Below are 20,173 nucleotides of genomic sequence, written 5' to 3'. Positions count from 1 at the left end.
CCTTGACTAGTACTTCTCTAGCCACTCTTGCATGTATTCATGAATACATGTATTCTATATAACTTCTTGTTCTTGCTAATCTTGTCACTTTTTACCTTTTTGTTTCTATATTTCCTTGACCTTGTATTTATCTTTTAACATGCAGTCTGTTTTGACTTTTACCTTTAAAAATTTGCACAGCAGAGAACATTAGTTTGAAGCTATTTTGGTATACTCATGATTTCTTAAAACTGTGGACATTAAATTATAAAAACAGAAAACTTAGAAATTCAATTCGGAAAAACTTTAACATTTAATTTTCTGATCATTTACAAGTAAGATAAGACCACCCACAAAACTAGGTGAGTGCTCAACATCAAAGCTATTTTCTACCCCAAATTCACCATTCTTTTTTTTTTTTTATTGGAGTTCAATTTGCCAACATATAGTATAACACCCAGTGCTCATCCCGCCAAGTGCCCCCCTCAGTGCCCATCACCCAGTCACCCCAACCACCCACCCACTTCCCCTTCCACTACCCCTTGTTCATTTCCCAGAGTTAGGAGTCTCTCATATTTTGTCACCCTCGCTGATATTTTCACTCATTTTCTCTCCTCTCCCTTTATTCCCTTTCACTAATTTTATATTATGCTGAGTGAAATAAATCAATCGGAAAAAGACAAATTCACCATTCTTAAACTCCACAGCCCCAGTTGCTTCTGGCATTCCTCCTACACCTCTGGCCATTTCTTGGTTTCCTTAGCCAGCATCTTGTCCTATCCAGAATGTCGAAGCGAGAATTCCTAAGGCCTAAGTGTTGGGCCCTTTCTCCGTAGGAAGTGATAGATGAGCTGAATGATGTAGGCAAGAGTCAGTCTGGCGAACATGTGGCAATGATTTCATCCAATCCTGTGGCATCAGATACCACCCATCTGTAGACATTTCTAAACCATACCAAGAAGTCTCAGGGGATTTCTTCACACCTCATTTTCCTTTGCTCCACAAATACAGTCCGTTAGCCAACTCTAGATTCTTCATCCGTTTTAGAGCAGAATCAGGAGCCTATCTGCACTGAGATCCAATCCACTTTAGCTCATTGCTTGCCTGACCTATTATAATGGTCTCCTCACTGGCATATCTGTCTTCACTCTCACTCCACCTGCTACCCAATAGTGATCTTTGCAAATTAGACATCAAATTATATCAATCTCTGGCTAGAAATTATTCAGTGGTTTCTCATTACACTCAAAATAATATCCAAATATTTCAACATAAACAAAAATACCTTTCATGATTTGGCTTCTGCCTACCTCAACCAGCCCATCTTGTACCATATTCCATTTTGCCTGCATTGGTCTCCTTTTAGTTTCTTTTTTTTTTTTTTATTTTTTTATTTTTTTTTTGTTTTTTCCTTTTAGTTTCTTTAATGCTCTGAGTTCTTCCACAGGATTCTTATACACCATGCCCTCTGCCTGAAATGTTCTTTCTAGATTCTTCACGAGACTGATTCTTCTCCTTCGGGTCACAGGTCATCTGTCACTTCTTCAGAGAGGCCTTTCCTGATTACAGAATGTAGAATATGCCTCACATGTCACATCTTTCTTCTCTCTCATACTAACAACTTGCCAATATATATTTACTCGTGTTTATTTGTTTAATGGTCAGTAACTTTTAAAATGGTTACCAATGATTCTTCGCCTCCTGGTTTCATGCCCTTGAGTATGCTTTGGACTAGTGACTTGCTTCTAACCAATATAATATGGCAAAAAGATTGAGGGGTTACTTTGATATCAGGTTATTTTGATTTCTGTTCTGTTCTCTGGCTGGCTCACTCTGAGAGAAGCCATCTGTCATGTAAATTTCCCTTTGGAGGGTCCAATGGCAAGAAATTGAGGGAGGCCTCCAGCCAACAGTCAGCAAGGAACTGAGGCCCTCTGTCCAACTCTTCATGAGGCGCTGAATCCTGCCAACAGCCACCTGAGCTACTCATCTCTCCCTCAACATGTCAGGAAGGAGGTTTGGGAAAAGCTAGCCAGTCTTTACCACAGTAAGGCTGGCTTACTTACTTTTCCATTCTTGCTTTTTGTGACTACTCCCTCATACAAAAACTATTCTCCAGCCAGTGTCATATTCTCCAGTATCATATTTAATTACCTGATAAATAAATATTTACAGAATGCCTCCTATGTTCCAGTTGTTGAGTTAGGCATCAGAATAAAACAATGTGCAAAATATCCTACCCCTATCTGGGTGGAATTTATGATGTAGAGAAGTAGAGGCAGACATTGTCAATGTATGAAATGTCAAATTGTGATTAGTGTTATGGAGGAAAATAAAGGAATGAAAGGAGGGAGTGTCAGGGTAGAGTTACGGGTCACTATTTTATTTTGAGTATGGTTAAGACAATTCTCCTTGAGAAGGTGACATTTGAACAGAGACCCCCAAATGAGAGGGGGAGAGTGTCACTCAGCTCTCAGGGGAAACATGTTTCAGGCAGAGGAAAAGCATATATACAACCCTTGAAGCAGGCACATTTGAACCCAGAAAAAAATATATCAAATTCTAGATAATTACCAAAGGTAGAGCTGATAAAACTTGCTTATAGGTTGTATGCAGGATGTGAGAGAGTGAGGAACTTAAAATGCTTCCAAGGTTTTGGGTTGAGAAACTGGATTAATCAATTGCCTTATAACTGAGGCCGGGGAGACAGTGTTGTTGTTGTTTTTTTGTTTTGTTTTGTTTTGTTTTTTTTTGAGAGAGAGAATAGGGGTGAAAACGGGAGGTTTTTGTACTCATGTTCCAGGAACATGTGTTATCTTTTGCTTTGGGCCTTTGCATACATTGATTGATCTTTTTAGAATGTCCTCTCACCCATTCCTTGCCAGGGGATACTATCCTCAGTGTTGGCATCACCTCCTCCAGGGACCTCCTGCTCTAGCAGGGTCTCAAGGAGAGAGCCTAATGAAACTGTTTTCTTACATTCCCTCCTAGAGAACAGGGATAGAGCAGGAATTCTACTTGATTTCTTATTTCCTATGAAAATCTGAATTAGAGGAAAACTTTACTACCCAACCTGTAGGATATCGTCCATTCCTGCCAACTTGTGCTGAAGGATTTGTTCATTTGCATCTTGCTGATCTTTTTCTGTTTGTTCATTCTTGAATAATAAAGAAGAGTTAGGCTGTATGCCTCTCATGTTTTCTAACCATCTGCTAAATTGCTGGTGAGTTTGAAAAGTCTTTCACCATATTTATTAGTCATTTTTAATTTTTTGTTAATTTTCTAATTCTATTCAGTTTTTTGTTTCTACGCTCTATTGACTATCTAGAGCTCTTTATATATTAAAAAAATTAACATTTCAAAAAATTAAATGTAACCGAATTATTTCTAGAATTTAGAGTCCCTGTTAAATTTGCTATTTCTCATTTAGATATCTACCATTCCCAAGAAACCTGTTTCAAAGACAGACACCTCATTTAGGCCAATGAGATTTACATTTTATTCTGGTAATACTCACACTATGATTTTTTTCTAAAAAGCCAGTGTGTATGCAAATGTAATCATTAGAGCTGAATAATAAAGGCATCAGTATAGTTCTCTTATTACTTGATTCCATACAGCATTATAACTTATTGAAAGAGAAATATTAAGCTTGGAAATTAAAATTTAGACTGTGGAATTCTTACCAACAGCTCCATTCTTTAGAATTGCAAGGTTTAGAAAATAACATTCAATGAATAATTGTAAAATAAAGACTTTAAAATTTTGTTTCTACTTTTCCTTTAAATTTTCTCTCCCTGGCAGCATATATCCATTTTTAGAATAACGATGAAACTAATCCTATAAAATGAACAGGTTAGATCAAAATAATATAGAAATAAACTAGCTTCTCTCCCTCACCCCCCGCCTCTCTCTCTCTCTCTCTCTCTCTCTCTCTCTCTCACACACACACACACACACACATATTCTTTTTTCACAAGTGTGTCATGAGCACATATTGGGTAGACTGTTATTTGGACCCCTCTTATCTTTGTTTGTTGTTGTTGTTGTTTTCTTAGAGGCAATCTTAGTGACTTCGGTATCTTTTACTTCAGTGTCATTGAACTTGTCATTAAATCCCAACGAACAGGCTAGAAGAAGTCAGGAAAAGCAGAAAGGTTAAGTTGAAAGAATCTAAAAGACAAGAGAGGTGAAATCTAGGCTTCAGTTACAAATTTGCATTAACTGTCCTGTAAAAGGAACTATTTATACACTCTGCTGCAAATTTCCTATCTATAGAGGTAGTAGCTACCTCAGGGGTTGGTCCGAGATCAAATATGCAAAACTCTAGAAAATATTAAAGCCAGTTGAATGCAAATTTTATTACTTTCATTATTTAAAAATGTAATTTATAGTGATATATTTAAAATCTGTGCCAAAAAATTAAGCAATTCAGAAAAGAATGAGTTACATAAATCAAGACGTAAGTATTCCCCGATCCTCCCATTTCCCAGTGGGAAACCAGAGAAAGATTTTTATACTATGGGTTAGGCACAAGCTCCTTTTTGATTCTTTTTGCAAAAGTCTGGTCTGGGGATCACTTAAACATTGTTGGTGGGTCATTTATTGGCTTTTCATTTATATTCTCTCTTTGTAACTTTATAAGTCCTATGAACAAAAGAATATATAAATAATAGATAATTATGTAATTATATTCTGCTTTTAAAATTTTGTGTCCTTTGAAGGAGTTGGGAAAATGACCAGGGGCGTGTATTTTCTGTGTGAGGCTAAGAGAACACATCCTGGAGCACTCTTACTTGGCCTACAAATCCCTCACTAGTAAAGCCCAGTTTTCTGCTTTAAGGGGGTATCTGTCGACTTAGTTCAGGCTGAAGTAGTCAGCAGGACTGTCATAATTATAAATTAGCTTTTAAAATCTGAATATGTGAGAAAGTGGAAGAAGATAATCTCTCACTTTGGGTTAGTCTTGAATCAAAGCCAAAATTTTAGGTTCAAGATTCCTTGCATGAGATAACTATTAATATAGGCATGTAAGGAAAAAAAAATCATAGCAATCACAGGCTGAGATGCATTTTGGTTAAAATAAGGAACTCAGTGGTATAGGGTGGGCATCAGTGGGTTTGGATGGCAGTAACTGATGTTGATATTTAAAAAGAATGTTTTGATCAACAATTAATTAATAATTTGCATTTTTGTTGATAACAATGATTTTCTTTGTATTTCACCTTGACCTGGAAGGTTGTAATTTTTCTTTTTTTTTGGAAACATATACAAAGTGAAAAGATTGTTTGCAAGGAAAATGAATATCCAAGGAAATTCATCTAAAAATGTCTAGATAATTTCAAATAAAAATTAAATCTACCAAATTAAAAGATTGGTAGGAAATATTTTCTTATTGTTCTGTTTTATTTTTATAATTTAGGGGTAAATATGCCAGTTCAAGAGGTAGGTTCATTTCAGTGTAAAGCATGGGGCTAAGCACCATAGAAAATACAAAGGGTGAATACCAAGAATTACTTGCATTGAGTTGCATTTATGGCTTACTGTGTACTTTAATACTTATTATTCATTTTGATCTTTCATCCACCTTGGAAGGAATCACTCTCAGGTATTATCATCTTTTTTGGACACAGAGAAGGAAACAAGACCAGATACCATAGTTGCCTTGGCCAAGGTCAAAGAGCTAGTTTGACCAGACAGTATCTCAAGTGAATTAATAATGCTGTAAAGAGGACCCTGACAAAAGAAAGACCAGTTCCAGCTGGGAGAAATGAAGATACTAAATAAGGGCCATGAGAATGGTTTAAATGACAGACTTGGCATTTCAGGTGGTGGAAATGGTGTGAAATAAAAGCACGGGTTGTGAAAATCAGGATGCTGGATAATAGCTCTAGATTTATAAGAGGATGGGGAGCCACTGAGTGTTTTTGTGGTAGCTTCTAGTTTATACAATGAGACTCAGTCTGCCATGGTTCAAATCTCAGTTCCACTACTTTCCAAATTGTTTGATCTTGGTTTTTATCTAAACCTTGGGTTCCTCAACAGTAAAATGGGTATTAGGGTCACTACTTCCAGAGATTATTGTGAGGATTTAAATAGGTAAAGTGCATGTGCCTGGAACAGAGCACCTGAAAATAATTATTCGCCATCACTATGACCTGATCAGAGGTACACTTTAGGACAGCTATTACGGTAAGAATGGCCAATAGTCAGGAGTGGTGGGGAAATAACTGGAGGAGGGAGTCAAATTTAAGTTCAAACAGCAAGTTGGAGCCTACACCAAGAGTCCAAGTGAGCTCCAGTGAGGGCTTGACCTGGAACATCAGCATCAGGAATGTCAAGTGTCAAATATTTTAATATCTTCTATAGATGAGAAATAAAATGTGATGTGTGTGTTTTTAAATTGTCCCCAAATTAAGCTTTTCTCTGTTGACTGGCTAGGTTTAAAAAGTTTGATGGTCAAATTTATAATGGTTTGTTCCAGTCCCCAAATCCTATAAATACACCAGATAATTCTAGCCTTCACACCTGTTTAAACAACAACAGAGATAAAACGAACTAGCGGAAAGACCACCCCTTTCCTTTCCTTAATGAGGTTCCATTGATTTTTGCAAACAAATGAAAGACAATAAATTGCCCCAAATGCCCTTTTTTTTTTTCACAGCCAGGTTATAGGACTGATTCGGGTGTTCCCAGCCTACTCAAGGCCATCAGGCCTCACAGCTGGACCATAAAATGCTTTTGCAGCTCTGAGGATATACCCCAACATCTCTTTGTTCCCAACAGAGCTTTGAGCATTTGGGAGTTTATCCTGTCAGTCTCAAGACTAATATTTCTTTTGTTTGTTTCATAGGCCCATAACCAAAAATCTCTAACAGGTCACAAAGAAGCTCATGAAGAGGTCAGAGGTTGCCCAAAAGGCATTTGATTTCTGTCCCAGGAACTCTGCACAGACCTGAGATCTGGGCTGCAATAAAATCTTTAGCAACTTGTCATTTCCTACAAGAGTAGGGAGTTTGTTTCCTTCCATGGCTTCTGCTATGTATGCTTACTTCTGCTCCAAAGACTGAGATCTAGTGCTGAGCTGTTCAATGTGGAGTCATGAGCAACATGTAGTTGCTGAGCACCTGAAATGTGGCAAGAGTTGAAATGTGCTGTAAGTGTAAAATACACACCGGGTTTCAGAGGCTCAGTATGAAAGAAAAAAGAAAATATCTCAATATGTTTGTATTGATTACATTTTGAAATGATAATATTATAAAATTAGTTTCGCTGGTCTTTTTTTTACTTTTTCTAATGTGACTACTAGACTGCTTAAAATTACATATGTGGCTCATATGGTACTTCTTTTGAAAAGTACTATTCAATGAGGAGGATGCCATTAGGCCTGCAGATTCTCCTGATAGATTCAAAGCATTAGGTAATTCCTGATTATCTTGTATATTTGTCCTGCAATTTGTCTTTTAAATTTGACTCTAGCGCAAGATGAAGTCCATTTTGTCTTAATTAGAGGAGCCACACTAGGTAGACGATGAACAAATAAAGGCAGAGGGGGGAAAAAAGGAAGAAAAAATGCACTTTATAGGGAAATTTCTACTCAGAACACAGGATGTATGTTGTTTTTGCCATTTTTACAGAGGAAGAAATAGTGGCTCAGAGGGATTAGGTGATTTTCCAAAGTAACAACACTCTTCATATCCATCAGAGGGTTCAAAACATCTAATGAACTCCAAAGCACAAACTGTCTCTACATCATACATCATAGAAGCCTCTCTTCTACTGACAACTTTTGAGAAAATTTAACAGTAACAATGATTTTGGAGATATTTCTTTTATTAATCACATATGTCCTTGTTTATGATTTATGCTTGTGCTGGTGCTTATCTGCCAAATTATTTTAATACTGGTTAGAAAGTGTGGAAGAAACTTTATTCATGGAACCATGCTTTTATTCATGAGAGCTCAGTAAGTATTCTGTGGGCCCTCTTCTTTCTCTTCCGGTTGTGTAACCTTAAATAACCACGTTTGTAACATGGAGTTAATGACACAGATCTCATGGGGCTCTTGAGGGGTAAGAGAAGGCTACGTGGGAGAAAGTAGAACGTACACTTGCCAGAGTTGGCCTCTTCAAACCTTCCTCCCACCCCTGGAACGGACATAAGATAGTGATGTCACTGCTACATTTATATTATATCACCAGACATTTGGGGCCACTTATCCTCTCTGTAAATGAGACACAATATGAAAAACCTAGAAATTATGAGGACTTTATGGGTTGCCTACTTTATCACTCTCAAACGCAGGACTGTTTTTCAGGAACCACAGACAAGTCTCATAAAATTTCCTTTCAATAATCTATTCCAGCCTCTTTGATCTTTTTACTCAAGGAATTTTTCCCCTTCTGCTAACGCAAATTTCCTCATTAGTTATTTTGGATGAAAATGAGAAAGATATAGGAAGATTACTATCACCTCATAACTTTCTCTTCTCTAGGCTAAGATAGCCTGTGGCCATTAACTGTCTCCTTTTCTTCATATTCACTGCTGTCTCCTGAAACCCATTTGTATGAATTTCTATTCAAATGGCTCATATTTACTAAGTAGGAATTCTGATTGTAGAGGGATGCATTACTGCCGCTATTTTAGAGAAATCTTTCTAAAATTTCTAAAATCTAGAGATTCTTTTCTAAAAAAGAAATCTTTCTCCTTTACAGTCAGTATGTATTTTTTTTCTTTCTTGCTTTCAACTAGACTCAAGGAGAATGATTTAAAGAGTTTTGGGATAATATTTTGTTGCTTGCTGCTGTTGACTCAGTTTCTCATTTTAGCATTTGAGACTAAAAGTAAGATAAAAGATAGTGGGGGCAAGAGAGTCAACAGAAAAGGTGCGTTTGTTCAGCAGGACCTGACATGGAGTCAGTGTATTGTATAGGTAGCAGTGGCACTGAACTTTAAAAATCAGAGTGTTGCATTAGGTCCTTTGGACTATGAGGAGCCTGCCCCTACAAATTTACTCTCACTATGGGGGTTGAAGACATCACCAAGGTGAATGTGTTAATACAAAAAGAGCAAAATGTAGTGAAAATGAGAATGACATTTCTCAATATTTAATTACTGATCTACTATCAAGATACTTCTCCTGTTCTTAAATCTCCATATGTTTAGAGATTTTAGTTTATAGGAGACACAGCAATAGTACCATGGAACTGGAAGTTGAGACTGCCACCTGGCCACTTGGGGTACCACTGGAACAGCATGTAGAAATGGATATATTTCTATAATGGATATATTTCAGATTAAAGCTGATTATCAAGGGAAATTGACTTGGTCTGATACAGTGGTACAAGGATGAACTGGATTGCAACTTGGAAGATTCTCTGAATGTGCTACTCAGTTTTCTTGTGATCTGTAGCAAAATAATATAGACCACACTGGTAATGACACAAACCCTTCAGGTATAAACATGTGGGTTCAACAGACAAAGAACCAAGACATTTGATAAGGTTAGAGAGAATTTAAAATAGCAGTGGAAGAAGGATATTATAAACACCAACTACAACCATGTGAGTGGTTTCACAAACAAGGGTCACAGAAGTCATGTGTATTACTTCCTTGCTTTGATACAAATATATGTATTTTTATTAACCAATCTTTTCCTCTGCTCAATTCTCATTAATATAAAGCTTGTTAGCAATGACTAACCTCGTATCAGTAATAAACTACATGATATCAAAGGGAGAGCATGAATTGATAGCAGAGAGGTAACTATCATCCAGAGATAAATAAAATAATATGAGATTTTGTGTTTCGTCTTTTGTGGAGGTCAGCATGTTGAGTTGACCCAAACACTAACTCTTCCAAGGCTGGTAACCGTATTTCTAATAATTCACTTCTCTGTAGGTTCTGGCGTAAGACTTTGCCAATGAGAAGTATTGCTGGGAGTTTTGGAAGTTGGAAATAGAGCAGAAGCTACTCTTCTTGGGAGGACATGGTAGGAGAATGTTGACAGATGTTGACAGATGTGGAAGCTCTATGGACATCTCCAGGTGTCTCATTTCATCGCTGTGACTGCTAGACACGTGTCTCCATGATCCCCTTCTCCACAGTCATGGAAGCCAAGTTTGATAGCTTCCTGACCTTCTCAGTGACTCTGACTTGGCCACCTTCTCCAGTGCTGTGGGCTAAATTCATAAGTAATGACCTCTCCAGTATTCAAGCTGCTGCTTTTTCATGTGTTTCCTGCCCAGTTCTTCCCACATTCACAAAACCTCTAATTCCTCTATCATTAATATCACTTTATTTTCAACACAGGTAATGGCTCTGTTTCCCTAACTGAACCCAAACAATAGTATATGATCCAGTGATCATTGTGCTGTATAACTCATGATTTCCTTCTTTTTTTTGATTCCTTCAAATTTAATTGCCATAATCTTAGGGCCTAATTTTTTATTATAATCATTATGCTTATAACATATTGATGTCATATTTTTGGAAAAGTAGATAAACATAAGGGAATATTGTGAGACTGATTAAAGTGATATGATCATTTAACTCTTTATGACTCTGTGAAAAGTGACAATGGAACACATACCAGTATTTTATACTCACAGTTTGCTTCCAGGTAAGATAATGTTCAATGGGTAATAGTCCTGCTGATGGTGACACCAAAAACAACTGTGTGGATACTAAAGAAATAGACCTTTATTTGACATTTGAGTACATAGTGATAAATATTTTGATGCTTTTAATGTTTTAGAGTTTTGACATTTTGCAGATAAAATGCAAAAATGATTCATTAAGCTTTTAAACTTTTTGTTCAGATGTTTGTCATAGTGCTCTTAAGATAGAATGGAAACAACCTAACTGCCATTTGTTTTCATTTCTACATTAATGCAAAAGATATGTAATTAAATAGTCTAAGTGCTGAGCCACTAAATTAAGTACTGGTTCTGTAATTCAGACAATTTCATCAAATGCTCTTGCTGTTTCTGGACTTACATCAAATCACTTTGGTCTAATGCCAGTTTCATGGATTTCATGGCACGAGAATGATTAGTGAAAATGTAATTAAACATGAATTATTTCCCATTACAGTTTTGTAAAATAAAGCATATTTAGGTGTGAGTTTGCAGTAAAATATAAATAAATATGTTCCTAAACACAAACCTCCCCCAAGTCAGCAAGGAGATACTTACTGGTTTTGCTAAATATGTCTATGGTATCAGGGTAATTTCAGCTCCAAGTGACTACACATCTAATTGAACCTGACTGAAACAATGAAGATAATTTAGTATTTCAGAAAACATAGATTCTGAAATTACCAAGAACCAAATTAAACTAAGTTTTAGACTTGTTTTAAAAATGTATGGGCAAAAAAAATAAATAAATAAAAATGTATGGGCAAGGAACAGCTGGATGGTGTGTCAGTTAAGCATCTGACTCTTGATTTCGGTTCAGGTCATGGTCTCAGGGTCATGAGATTGAGCCCCACATTGGCCTCTACACTTAGTGGGGAGTCTGCTTAAGATTCTGACTTCCTCTCCCCCTGCCCCTCCCACTTGTGCTCTCTCTCTGACATAACTGAATAGACCTTTTTAAAGGTGTATTGGCAAAGCCCTCAATGACAGACACTCCAGCTACATTGGAGGAATAATTTGATAATGGATTAATCTGTTTGAGGGATCTGAACTTTTTAAGAGCAAGCTTTTATAATATTCTCTAAATTTCTGTTACTTCTGCATGTGTGCTCATATGTATGTTCATTTTTTAAAAAAGATTTTATTTATTTATTCATGAGAGACAGAGAGAGAGAGAGAGAGAGAGGCAGAGACATAGGCAGAGGGAGAAGCAGGCTCCATGCAGGGAGCCCGATGTGGGACTTGATCCTGGGACTCTAGGATCATGCCCTGGGCCGAAGGCAGATGCTCAACTACTGATCCACCTAGACGTCCCCACATGTGTGTTCAATAAAAATAGATTTGTACAGAAAAATCTCTGTTTCATTTATTCTATCTGCTGAAAGGAGACTTACCATATGTCAAAGTTGCAATCAGAAAATCTCAGGATTGGAGTGAATCTTAACATTCATCTACTGAGTGAATTTTATATATATTTCATATATATATAATTTTATATATATCTTATATTCAGAGAATCAAAGTGTAATAAATAATATCTGAGATAAATTATATCAGCCATTTAATTTTTGTTGTCAGCAGTAGAGTACTTAAAAGTCTTCCTTCAGGTCTTATTGTGATTGCCAGTCATCATACTATAAAAATGCAAAAGTTTCAGTTAATGGTGTGTAGGTAGTAGAATGTTCTACTAAAGTGGTACCCTGACTGGTCTTCAGGTTTAACTCACTTCAAGCTTATCACTCATTTTTTTTTTAAGATTTTATTTATTTGCTCATGAGAGACACAGAGAGAGAGAGAGTGAGGGGAGGGGGGGGCAGAGACACAGACAGAGGGAGAAACAGGCTCCATGGAGGGAGCCCGATGTAGGACTTGATCCCAGGACTCCAGGATCACACCCTGGGCTGAAGGCAAACACTCAACCGCTGAGCCACCCAGGCATCCTAAGCTTATCATTCATTGCTCGCTGACCTAAATTCCATAGTTTGTAGCAGAACTAACGTACTTCCCTTGAGATCCTGCAGACCACTAGCCTTAAGGAACAAAGGACCAGACTGTCAGCCTGCACTCAAAAACAGCCTCCTCTAACCCTGGTATCTTCAATAAGAGTCCCCTGGGAGTCTTGATTACTGGGCAGAGCAGAGAAATCTGGAAGCCGCACAAGGCAAATGATTAACTGCTGAGCACCAGCTTTCCCTGCATGTTGCCCCTTCACTAGTTCCCATGTTTTCCCTTTTAAATGTCTCCTGCTTCACCTGGACTCAAAAAAAAAAAAAAAAAAAAAAAAAGGTCTTTGAGAAGCTGGTCTGCCATCTTCCCATGTTGCTGGCTTCCTGAATAAATGAATAAAACCACCTTTCCTTTCCCACCAATGCCTGTCTCTGTTTAAGGTTGGCTTTCGAGCAGCGAGCAGCTGAACCTGAGTTTGGAACCACTCCTCTGCTGGGTGACAGTGTAAGCTTTCTCCTTCCATAAGTCTAAATTATCGTTATTTAAGTGTTCCAGGGAAACCATAACCCTAGGCCTTTGCTGGCACTCGTAATCTGCCAAATGCCAAGTCACCAGAGAAATTTGCTGACTTGCTAACCTGGTCCTAAGGATGCACTACTCTACGTAGTGCTAGAAAACCTCACTGAGTAGCTAGTAAATATCAAAACAAGCTGAGTGAGGGTATTAAACTACTTTTATGCCAAATCTTGGACCAAGAAAATTAGCCTTTTCAGTTGTGATACGTACAACATCCTAAGTAGTACCAGTGTCTAGCAAACTTTAGGAAAATGCTTTGAAAAAGACAAGTTATCTGACCTTAATAGTAATAGCAATGCTAAATTTCTAATTATAAAAGCAATAAATGCTTATGTAAAATTTAGGAAATGTAAACAGTGTATGTATGAAGAAAAAATAAGTCTCACTTTACAAGCCATAGGTAGTCACTGTTTTTATTTTTTAAATATTTATGTATATAAATTTATGGGTGTAGATTTAATTCAAAAGACACAACTTTTTGTATTACAGTTTAACATTTTTCCACTAAATATTAAGAACATGATTTTTAATTCCCCGAATATTAATCATTTGGATGTATCACACTTAAACTGAGTTCACGTAGTTGGAGAATTAGATTGTTTTTTGTTACTCTATTTGATGAAAATCTCGATATGTAATTTTTGAGAATATAGGAGGTTATTTTCCTAGATCAATTCTTCAAGTAAGGCATTAAGTCAAATGATATAAATATTTTTAAGGTTTTGGGTTTATATATTGTAATTGTCCTTACTCAGATTCTTAGAGATTAGCTTCTTCAACCTCTAATATAAGAGTGTGTCAATGGGTGGTTGGCTCTCAGCCACTTGATATTTCTTGATCATTGCTGCTGGCTCAGCCTTTGAGCCTATTTGGGGGATGTTTTTAAGCCACTCTAGATGGACCTTATGGGCCTGGCTAGCTTGTAGCCATCCTTGAATCCTTGAGGCTCTCTGCCCCTGAAATCTTTTCTCTGCTGATTCTCCAATTTGGAATACTTGTTCTAGAACTCTGCTTCACCTCACATGGTTTTTTTCCGGCTATTGTCTTGACTAAATCTGATGGGCTCTATGTCACTATATGCCCACTTGCCAAAAGATAGAAGTCTGGCTTTTGGATTCCAAACTAATGGCCAAGGGCCTATTACTGATAACTTTCCAGGTGTAGATAGTGTGAACAGTGATAAACAACACGACCATATAACTTATTTTTCAAATAGGAATGTATTTGAGAGGTGTAGGGGGCACTATTAATAATTATGCTAGTAAAATAGGCATAAACTGGGACTGTCTTAGGCAACCTAGAATGTATGGTAGCTTGGATGTCTTATCTCCATGTATGCCCAGCTGGTGGGGCATCTTGCGCTACATCTTCATGGCTGATGGACTGCTTTGCATCTGTGGTTACACTCATATGTGGTTCTTGCGATAAAACACAACCTTAAACCTCTGCTGCATAAAACTTTTTATAATGCTGGTTGAGAGAAATGCTATTTAATAATATTTATGAATGAGTACTTGCAGGGCATGCAGCTTTTCCATCCCTATAAGAGATTCTAAAATTAGGCCATCTATCAAACCAGATGTTAGAGTTCTGCCTTCTTGGAACCCAAGTTAATTGCCATCTGGTATCATTTTTTAAAAAGGATATATTAGAGCACATTTTAAGAAACAGGTGTTTGAAATTTGCTGCTTTATCAGTTGTTGACATGTTGTAAAGAAGGCATTTGTTTCTTCACTGTGTCATCTTGCGAGAACAATGAGACAAGTTCTTCTCTGGTCTTGATTTAAGGAGAAGAAGCTATGTCTCTTCTGAGCCATTGGTTTGTCTCTTATTTTATAGACACTGAGCCAAGTAACACACTGTGTTTCTCTCTTTGCTTTGGTCGCTAGTAAGCTCAGGGCGAAATTTTGCCACATTTCTAGCAACTGTGCAATGCTTTGGATATATTTCTTATACGTGGCCTAATTATTTCTTTAGCCCTATTCCTCTTAGTCAAAATCCCTACATCTAGCTTGCAATTTTGCAATATAATTTCAGTTTTTGTTATGGTTTGGTGGTTAGCTACTCCAGGCCTTATGTGGAAGGAGGCAGTACTTAAGAATATTAGTAAATGTTCAACCAGGAAGTGTTCCACAGAGAGAGAGAGAATAATACAGATTTGGGAAAACTTTTTTATTTGTAACTAAGTCTCATCCATGTTATTGTTGGAAGTATTTCTTTTTTATGTGAGGTCGGTGATACTGTCTCTTTCATGCTTTTATCTCTGCATTCTTCTTTCCCTTCCAAGAGAAACTAAATGATTTCAAGTCTCACCTTTCTTTCAAAACTAAAATCCTTCCTCTAAGGTTTTAAAACGAAAACTCCAGCTTCCCCCTTATTCTCTGCTGTCTCTTTCTCTCCATGTTGAAAGAAGTGTCTGCAATCACTGTCTCCCTTACTTCTCCTTCACTTCCCTAACCCCTGAAGCTGACCCCTTGAAAGTCAGCCTGGTTTCCCCAGTGTTCAATCCAAGAGATACTTCTCAGCCCTGGACTTCTTAGCTCTCACTTCTTTCTCAGAATGTGCTGTTCCCATGGAGTCTCTGACACCATATGCTGCTGGATTTTTTCCTGCACTCTCTTTCGGCCACTGCTGCTCAGCTGCTTTTTCAGGCTTCTCTACCTCTATCCTTCCTTTAAAAGTTAGTGTTTCTCAGGGTTTGGTCCTACTCCCTCTTTTCCTTCTACCCACACATCCTGTGCAGTCTCCATTGTCTCCTAAATTATATCTCTAGCCCGATAACTGTCCTGATCTCAGTTGCCTATTACACGTTGGACATCTGGATATCTTTCAAGCATATCACACTCAAGTCTTCATCTTGGTCCTTTTCCACTGGACCTGTTCCCTCTTTTGTTTTCCTTGCTTTGAGAATGGCACCGCCAGGGTCCTTCCCATTAACTCCAAAAACCTAGAAGTCTTCTTCAGCTTCTCTCTGTCCCTTCTTCCATCCAGACAGTCATCAAATCCTGGTGATATGTTGCCTAAATATCTCTGAAATTACCACCATTGCAGGCTGATCCCACCACAGGGACTCTGTTCTTTCACGCACCTTAATGTCTCCTATGCTTTTACAATGCCAGGGGTGTAATAAGGACCCAAAATATTTCTTGAACAAATGATTAATGTTAGAAAATTGAGAAACATTAAGAGATAACAGCAGTGGAATATGGATTTAAAAAAATCCTCGTGTTATTAGCACACAATTTATTTTAACAAGCCAAATGAGTCCAATGTTTTTTATACTAAATTGTTTGGGGGAACATCTATATCAAAAACATATACTTAGAAATGTATTTTTAATAACTTCCAGGAGGCTGTTTCTTCACATTTTATGTGAGAAAATGCTATACAATGAGTAATTTAGTCACATGGGTCTATGGCTGAGATTTAACGTATAAACATTTAACAAAACACCAAAATAAAGAAGCAGCATATAAAAGGTCGCCACAATGAAATTTCATGTATTATTTGCTTTTAGGAAAGCAAGAACCACATTTCTAAATGTCTTTGAAAACTGTAATATTGATGGTCTAATAAATAGGGTCTTTAATGTATTATAATTTATAAAACTAAGGTCCTAGTGATAAGATTCTAATTCTTCAAATATATGTGTTCATAATGGGGCAGCAAAGAGCGTGGATAATTGGGAAGCTCTTTTGAAAATTGAATCCTGGTAATTTCTTTATCTAGTAATTAGTACTTCTCTTTCCCAGGGTACTGTTTTATTTTTGTTTTGTTTTGTTTTTTGTATTTTTGGGTTTTTTTACCTTAAAGATTTTATTTATTTATGCACGAGAGACATAGAGAGAGGCAGGGACACAGGCAGAGGGAGAAGCAGGCTCTATGCAGGGAGCCCAACACGGGACTCGATCCCTGGTCTCCAGGGTCACGCCCTGGGCTGAAGGCGGCACTGGTTTTAAAGATTTTGCTAAAAGCTTCTGCAAAGCAGTATTCACTTCTAATATTTAGTCTTTCTGGCCGTCGAACACTGTAGACCTTTAAGGAACGAGAAGAGGAAAGGGCTACTTCTGAGGGCCTATATATGGAAGAGTGGAATTGCTTCTTGATGTTATGTTCATACATGTCTGTCTAGGTTTTACCTGTTTGGCATGAGAATATTAATGGTTCATTATCTAGATGTTCTGAAGGCATATCTTTATGTCAAGATGCTCTATAGTCAGGAGATGGTAGTATGTGTCAAGGGTGGATTAAAGGCTCTTTACCCTAGATTCTGTTTAGAGTTTAATGTTCAGAGATTGATCACCTCTGTGGTGATCACTCCTGTGGCTATCCCTGGACACCGAACAAAAAAGAGTGATATTAGTTGAAGTCATCACAATATCTTTAAAAAATCATGGTGTTGAATCTTGATGTTGAGTTAGTAGTAGTAAATGAACATGTTAGCTTTAAAGTTAGGGTTGTTTAGACATTGAGTGGGCAGGTATCCAATACATGACTGGACGTTTGCATTTTTTAGTTGCTAGAGATTCCTTTAACCTTGGTGAAAGCCAAAAGAGAGGAAATAGCATTCAAAGAAGCAGAACTTAAAATGAAAAACACATGAGGTAGGCATTCTCTGTGGAACTGAAGCATGGAACACTGACTAGGAACGTGGTGGTGTTTACCCTTGCACACCTTGGCCCAATCACTCGGAGGAATGCCTGATGTTAGATTGTCCATGTGTAATAAGCACAATGAAAAAGAGATAATTATCGGGCAGTCGAATTTCATATATAGTTTTCAAAAATATAAACATTTTGATCATATATATGTATCTGAAGTGTTCTGTGAATTTATTAATAGCTGTGAAATTAGTATGTGTCTTTCATTGTGTCCATTTACAGACATAAAATTAAAAGGTCATTAATTTCTATGATCCTTCCATATTGGATAAACAGGGACCTGCATAACAAAAGGCATGTATTTATAATTAGATATGGGAGATTTGTTATAAGTGGCTCTAACTGCCTTGTAGCAGATGCTATTCTCTATTAAAATTACTTATATTTTTAACTAACATTTATTGTCTCATATAATGATGACATTGACATTTAAAAAGGAAAACAAGTCAATTACCCATATGAAAATTAATCTGCTGAAATTAGATTTTAAAAATAAATCCCAAAAGAATTATCTGTCACTCTGCAGGTAGAGTAGGAATTGCTATTAGGAACTAAGCATATATTTTTAAAACTTCATGATGTAATAGTAAAGTTTTTCTTTCAGCACAAGTATATTATGACCCCTTCCACTAATATTTTTGCCTTGAAATTTATAAGCAAAAATATGATTTTTATAATAAAGTTAGTAAATTTAATTCATTGCCCATTATGAAGTTTATATAACTGAACAAATGAACTACTGGGTTCTCATTAAAGGAAAAGTCAGTTCTGTATATAAAAGGAAATGCTAGTTCTTTCATCTTTGCCTCGTTTTCCAGTCAAGGATGATGATGAGACTTTTAAAACTACTTCACATGCCCTTATTGATCATGTTTTCAATGTTGATTGCTCTTTCACTCTCTTCCATGTTTGGTGAAACCCTACCTTATCCTTCAAAGGCCAGTACAAATGTCATCTTCTCCAGAAGGACTTTTTAAGGAAGGACTCAACTTGCCTTCCTATGAGTTCCCTTTGCCCTAAGCCATAGCACCAGCAGCACCTATGACAAAGATATACCGTCTGCTTGGTTTCTAATGAAGATAGGGATAGCACTTCACCATATTTGTGGACCATTGGGTGATACAATGCCCATCACAAAATGTTTGACTTAAATAATGAAACACAAAATAAGTCAATGGTTTTTAGATATGTTTCAAATGAAAATACCATTATTTTCCTTCTAACTCCAGGAAATAATAAATTTTACATCAAAGAAGAAAGCATTTATTGTCTTCATTTCCTAACTGATGGGATCCAGGCTTAAAAGCTTATATTTTATTTTGTTTCTCTTGCTGTACTGGCTTTGGGAATAGATAAAAGACCAAATGGCTACATATCAGCAAGTTTATGGAAAAATTACCTATTTAATTTGCCTAAGATGGGCTTTACTATCTCCAGTTTTGCTTAAGGATCATCTCTTACAACATGGCTCCTGATACACTACTGCTCAAAGCAATTATAACAATTGACGGTAAAATATCTGTTACCAGTAGCATTATACAATTGAGCTTTTGAGATCAGGTTTATAAAACCTCAAGGAACACTGTTTATTGTGAAGTTTGTCCTTATTTTACTTTCGTGTAAAAGATATAAAACATGAATAGAATTTTGAGGATATAATAAATCCTATATTTATTTTTGCCAGTGACTTTATTTACGTGTATATATATTTTATATACCTGTGATTGTTTTCATTTTTTTTAAAGATTTATTTATTTAGAGAGGGACTAAGAGAGAGCACAAGCAGTGGGGAGGGACAGATAGAGAAGCAGACTCCCTGCTGAGTAGGGAGCCAGATGTGGGGCTCAATCCCAGGACCCTGAGATCATGACCTGAGCTGAAGGCAGATGCTTAACTGACTGAGTCACACATTTGTCCCTATATACTTGTAATTCTATTGAAACTACCATTGTGCTATACATTGTGTGTGTTATAGTTTTTAACTGTATACCATATCATGATATTTCCTCATGCTTTGGTGCAGTCTTCATTATTGCAATTTCAAGAGAAGTATTTTTCTATTACATTGTTGTGCCATAATGTATACATATGTGTGTTTATATAATATAATTGTAAATTCAATTTATTATTTATATAATATACTTTTAAGTAAATATATATATTTGTCTATCATCTTGCTAGCTGGCTAAACACCTATTTAAAACCCAAAATAAATCAGGTTACCTAAAAGAAATATAACATTCTCTCTATTTTTTTATAATGATTTTGGTTAATTTTCCTGGAGATCTATCTGCTTAAAAATTTTAAATGTTTTTGTTAGAGAAATGATCTAGTGACATGGGGAATAGTATAAGAGTTTTCAGCTAAAGAAATC

General features: G+C 36.7%; 1 long non-coding RNA gene across 1 annotated transcript in view; it reads left to right on the top strand.

Moving 5' to 3' along the window:
• Positions 1 to 11,969, top strand: part of LOC140599822 (uncharacterized) — a 101,764-nt gene extending 89,795 nt beyond the window's left edge. The window contains exon 3 of the long non-coding RNA XR_012002814.1: positions 9,879 to 11,969. This is a non-coding gene — a long non-coding RNA (uncharacterized lncRNA). The remainder of the gene's footprint in view (positions 1 to 9,878) is intronic.
• The last annotated feature ends 8,204 nt before the right edge of the window (positions 11,970 to 20,173 follow it).

The sequence above is a fragment of the Vulpes vulpes genome, chromosome 8 (assembly GCF_048418805.1).
Source record: "Vulpes vulpes isolate BD-2025 chromosome 8, VulVul3, whole genome shotgun sequence".
Classification (NCBI taxonomy): Eukaryota; Metazoa; Chordata; class Mammalia; order Carnivora; family Canidae; genus Vulpes; species Vulpes vulpes.
The sequence above is the reverse complement of the archived record's forward strand: the minus strand, read 5'-3'. Positions and strand labels throughout refer to the sequence as shown.